At 36.2% G+C, this 6,000-nt stretch overlaps 1 pseudogene; it reads left to right on the plus strand.

Moving 5' to 3' along the window:
- The window catches only part of LOC149549889 (receptor like protein 24-like), a 71,989-nt pseudogene extending 66,742 nt beyond the window's left edge, over positions 1-5,247 (plus strand).
- The last annotated feature ends 753 nt before the right edge of the window (positions 5,248-6,000 follow it).

Below are 6,000 nucleotides of genomic sequence, written 5' to 3' on the forward strand. Positions count from 1 at the left end.
GATTTGTTGTATTGTGAATCTCATCCAGTCCTTTCTCCTTACTTTGAAATCATTTTCACAGTTCACCCAATAATCTTCCATTCTAGGGAAATGGAGATAGTCGGGTCTGAGTCCCAAGTTATTTTTAACATACTTGCTACCATCAAATGGGAAGCGACTATGAAAATACTGTAAAGTTATGTTCACCATGGATCTCTTGATATTTTAAGCATATGAAGAAGAAAGACAATTGTAGTTTCCAATGCCAATCAGGAAAGGAATTGATCTTTTGTTCTTGCACTTTCTATTTACCTAACCAATTTGCCTACAAACTTTTAAAAGAACCAACCCGTCATCGATGAAAGGAGGCAACATGAGAGGAAAATCTTGAAAACCTCTAATGCAAATGTAAGTGAATTGGGGGTATTGTATGAAGAAGCTACCATAAGTACTGATGAGACTGGCTTCTTTAGGAGAAATTCAAAGTCCTATATCTCCCTGTAGCTCCCTAGCTGTGAGCATAGAAAATGCATCATTCACCCTATGGAAGTGTGTATTGCTTTATTTTAATTACATATGGGAATAATAATTATAAAATTGTGTGGTTAGGTTATACTTCCCATAATATTAAGACCAGACCATGCCTTCATACTAGCAATTGTGTATATTAGGTACAAAGACATGAAAAACCCCTGACTTGTATTGAATCTGGTTAACTAGTGATGAAGGGCATCGCTAATCATTTCTCCCCAATCTATAAATTGTTTTCTAGTGGTGATGGTACTAATGTACAAAAACATCCAATCTTGAAAATCTTTAGCAATCTGATCCCACTACCTTGTTGAGAAGAATTATCATATTGAAAATGTCTTTATTAAATATATTTCTATGTAGCACTCTTGGTAACTATGACTATCCTCTTCTAGGTTGATCCAGCCAACTCGTAGCAATGACATTCAAACATTTTTTCTTATTCTAATGGTAGTATCCTTGGGTACCTTCTTTAGATATTTTTGTGAATTCTTCTCTTACTATTAGTTTAAATGTGATGGAGATAGACACTAGATCTAGTCTCGCCACAATATTACCTCCTAAGGTCTTGATATCCTTGGAATTATGATCATATGCCTTGATACATTCCAATACTAGTTCTGCACATTGAACTGCAAGTGGGTGTTCTCCTACATGGGCTAGACCACTTTCCAGTGTTTGTTATGCCCAGGGTGCTTTATCTTCTCTTCTCATAATTTTCCAAATGTTTGCAATTTCCATATATCCCATCTTTGTATCTGATATCTCAGGAAGTGTGCTTGTTAGTATCACAGGAGGCTCCTTACCTTGGAATTTGTACCTCATAGTATTGCTTACAACTCCTTGTCCTGGCCCAATGTCAAATGTGAAGTCAATGTTCCCTTTGCCTCATATCAAACTCTATGTTCCATTTACTTGAGGCAATTGTAAAACTTTATCAAATATCTCCATTTCACTCGTAGGTTGTATCATTTATTTGAAGCATTCACAAGATATTTTTAAACCTTTATCAATACCATTTTGGTCCATTTACTTCTTCTAAAAAATGCACACATTTCATACACAACAGAGGCATTATGTCAAACAGTTTCCATGCATTTTGATGTTTGTATTGAACTGTTGTAGGCTAGGAAGATGTGGGTTACTTCACATTCTCTTTTTAAGAGCATTGACTTCCCAATGGTTTCTCTAAATATTTCATTCTACACGAGTACTTGTCAACTCTGGAGTGTGTTAAAATAGCATCTTGATGATGTATTAGATCAAAAAACATGGCATGTTCTTGCTTGATTTCATGCTTCAATATTTCAGATGTAGTGACAATTGCTTAAAAGTTGTACTCTTCCCGAATCTAGCATTTGATATTGCATTAAACACTTGGAAGCTTCAGTATACTGCCATATATTGCACCTTTTATTTTTGAGTGTTGAAGGTATCAAGTTCCTTTCCTCTAACTTCAGATAGAGCATGAGCATCTTGTAAAATAGTTCACATGCCTAGTCTAAGTTTGTTATATGCAGATTTTAGTACCCTTTTCGTATGCCTCCCTTCATTCCAATGCTTTTAATGCATTGTGTCAAACACTCAGGTGCACTCTCCACCCGTGGCTTGTTAAGGTATTATCTCAAACCATTGATACATTATGTCAAATAGTTGGACCACAACCTTTGCTTCAAACTTTCCTTGCCTACACCCAGGCCACGTGCTTTACCTACGGTTGGGATTGAACCATTCATGTGCCTTGTCTTGTACTTGCGACTTTCTTGACTTGAAACCTTTGATCAAATAGTTCATATGCCTTGTCTATAATTCAATAAGATTTCATGGCTAGAGAAAGGAGGAAGATCTTTCAATGTGGATTACATACCTTGCCAATGCCATGTCATACATTTTGTCTTTTAGCTAAGAATGAACACATTCTATCAAATTGTTCACTTAGCTTGCTAAGAGATGCAATGAAGGAGTTACATGCTTTGGCTAGGGAGAACATGCTCTATCATTTAGCTTTATATCTACCGCTTGCAATTTCTTGAGAGCATAATGTCAAAAAGTTTATGTACCCTGTTATCTAGCTTTAAATCTTCTGCCTCCTATGCTACTGCTGTAAATCATTCTTTGCAAGCTACTTGTAAGAGAGGGACATACACCAACATCTTATATGCTTACCCTTGTAGAGAGAGTGTAGTTACAAGCTTCAGGCTTTGGTTGGCTCTACCATGCCTACTTCACATTGTCATTACCATTCTTTGGCTGAGTTTTACCAATCTCTCTCCATCTCTTTTATTACTTCTCATTCCTAATAGGTGGTTGTTTAAAAGTTGGAGTTTGGGTTAGAAAGTTTGGGTTAGGATTAGGTTAAAGAGTTAGAGTACGTATTAAGAGAGTATTTTAGTACGTGGAGAGAGAAAGCGTGTGAGAGATGGCAACCCAAACCCGAACTTCTCTTTAGAAGTTTTGTTACATAGAGAGAGGTAGTACAAGGAGAGAGAAAATTATGGCGAGAGAGAAAAGATTTTGGAAAGAAGGAAAATAATCTCTCTCTCCCTCTATCTCACTATAGTTAATTTAATTAACCCTCTCACAAAAATATCTAGGTAACAAGTTTTCATTCTCTTATTTAAAGGCTTCGATTTCGGACAGCCGACTGTCTTTCTTTTGTAAGAGTTTCTTTCATTTAGATTGAATAAAAGATTATGATTTTGTCCCCAAAATAGAATATCCTCTGTTCTTGAGTAGAGTAACTTATTTCTCTTTTATATATTGTTATTTTTGGGTATTGGACTATGCTGTTGTTTGGATTCTAAAGGTTTCTACATGTTAATCCTTCCAAATCTGCAAGAAATTGACTTGTCTGCCAATTTTGACTTGGGAGGGGATCTGTCAAGCATTCTACCCCGATATTCTACATCACTATTAAAGATCCTTATTCTTACTGCGACAAGTGTAGGAGGAGAGATTCTAGATTCAATTGGCAACATCTCCTCATTGACTCACTTGAATCTCTCGGACTGCTATGTTCAAGGCATGCTTCTGCACGCCATCGTGAATCTTAGAGGACTGGATATCTCACACAACTTTGTAGAAGGAAGCATACCGCCGTTTGGTGATAATCCTCCTACAGGGTCATCATTTTCTTTGGCGCATATCGATCTTTCATATAACCAGTTGGTGGGTCACACATCCCCCATCTTATTCCATACATTTAGGAACCTTTGCTATATTCACTTGAGAAAGAACCGATTGACCGGTGCCATTCCATCCCCTGCACAAAATCTAACCTTTCTCACTCGGTTTGATTTGAACTACAATGAACTGAGTGGCACAATTCCTTCCCTGACCAACATAAAGTCCCTTCTTCTACTTGATCTTAGTAATAACCACTTGACCTGGAAAATCCCGGATTATGTTAGTCAACTCACTTCACTCAGTATGCTAGATCTAAGCAACAACAAGTTAACCGATGTCATACCTAAAAACATTTCATCATCCAATTTGTTAAGTGGAAACCTCTCAGAGTTGTACCTTCATAACCTCTCCAGACTACTACAACTATACATTTCAAACAATAGATTCCATGTGAAAGTCAGCACAACTTGGATTCCCCAAAACTCATTTACAAAATTGTAATTAAGATCGTGCAACTTGGAGGGAGAGTTTCTGGCCTTCTTAATAACTCAAACTGGCATTTCCAATTTCCCTGCTCTAACACAACTCAACCTGTCTTTTAATAACTTTTCAGGCGATTTACCTTCTGATCTAAGGAGATCAAAAATATTACAGATGGTAGACTTGTGACACAATAATTTAGAAGGTTTGCTTCCTCTTCCTTCTCTTTCAATGGTTGTCTTGGACCTGTCAGAAAATCAATTTTTGGCATATATTCCAGCTGAAATTGGGGATTATTATCTGTTTTATCTATCACTCTCGCACAATAATCTTAGTGGTAGCATTCCATCAAGCCCATGTGAGAGATCATTCCCACATATGCAGATTCTAGATTTTTCATATAACAGTCTTACAGGTGAGATTCCACTAAAGTTTTTCAAATTGCACAGAGCTTGTGGTGTTAAATTTGGAGGAAAATTTTTTAGAAGGGGAGTTGCCAGCAGAGTTGGGAAACATGATTTCCCTTCAAACGATCAAAGTCATGGAAAATCGTCTAAATGGGACTCTGCCAACACTTGCAAATTGTAAACAGTTGCAGATATTGGACGAGGGGGACAATAGACTGACAGGGAATATTTCTTCGAATGAGATTCAAGAGCTTCTAAATCTTAAGGTCAAACAGATTTGAAGGAACTATACCTGCTTCTTTTAGGAAAATACCGTCTCTCCAAATATTTTGAACTTTCAGTGAACATTTTTTTAGGAGTGATTCCAGACAGCATTTTAGAGATGAAGGGCATGGGAAAGGACTCGCTGAATAGTAAAATCTTTGAGTTTAGAAACATGACAGGTTCTACATGTGTAAAAAAGATAGTCATCAGAAACAAAGGAAACAACATGGAATACATGAGGATTTTGAGATTGGTAAGATGTCTTGATCTATCAAGCAATAGAATATCTCTTACTGGTTTGATCATCCTTAATTTATCAATGAATCATATCAGTGGTGCTATACTTGAGTCCTTGGGAAACATGGTACAATTGGAGTCACTTGATCTCTCGCAAAACCAACTTTCTGGAGCCATCCATACTAAATTGCAATCTCTCACATCTCTAATTTCAACAAATTAAACTCGGATTTCAATCCCTATCAACATTTACCAGCAAGAGAACTAGAATTACAAGCATTTACCAGCAAATTAGGGTTTGATTTCATTCATCTTAGACATATATAAGGCCTGAGTTTAATTAAACTAGTCCCATTATTCAAATTTTGTTCTTCTCACAAAAATGTTGGTACTGTGGATAGAGATCTACAACCATTTTTAGAATAATATAGTTTTACAACAACCTCTGTTTCTCAAAGCTCGCTCAAAAAAATTTCTAGCAACATAGTAAAATTGAAAAGAGAGAAGTTGTATGAGGTCTAGGATTTGCAAATGATCATACTTCTAAGTTTTCATGTTGTTAAAGTACTGCATTTTCTAATTTCAAAGTCTATTGTTAAAGTTTTAAAGTCTGATTTTAGAACTTTGATAACTATTAACTTTAGAATTTAATTTAAATTTGATAAAAACAAAGAGAAATCATGGAAATAGGTGGCAAAAATCCAAAGCCATAGCCAAATAAAAGAAAGACCCATCAGCAAGGGAGAAGGAAGGAAATGAGAAAACAAAGAAACAATTAAGTTGACAAAAAAATTGAAAGTTCCAAAGCATGAAGATTGGCACAACTGAAATCTGATAAACAAGATATGACTCCTGAATCCACCTTCACCTCCAAAGGGGAGCACATTGGCAATACCAATATTGTCCCATTTGACATGAATCTAGTAAGGGACTGATGCAAGTAAGAGTAATCACAATCCCATAAAGGATAACCAAC

The sequence above is a fragment of the Cupressus sempervirens genome, chromosome 7 (assembly GCF_028749045.1).
Source record: "Cupressus sempervirens isolate cs-2001-9-10 chromosome 7, ASM2874904v1, whole genome shotgun sequence".
Classification (NCBI taxonomy): domain Eukaryota; kingdom Viridiplantae; phylum Streptophyta; class Pinopsida; order Cupressales; family Cupressaceae; genus Cupressus; species Cupressus sempervirens.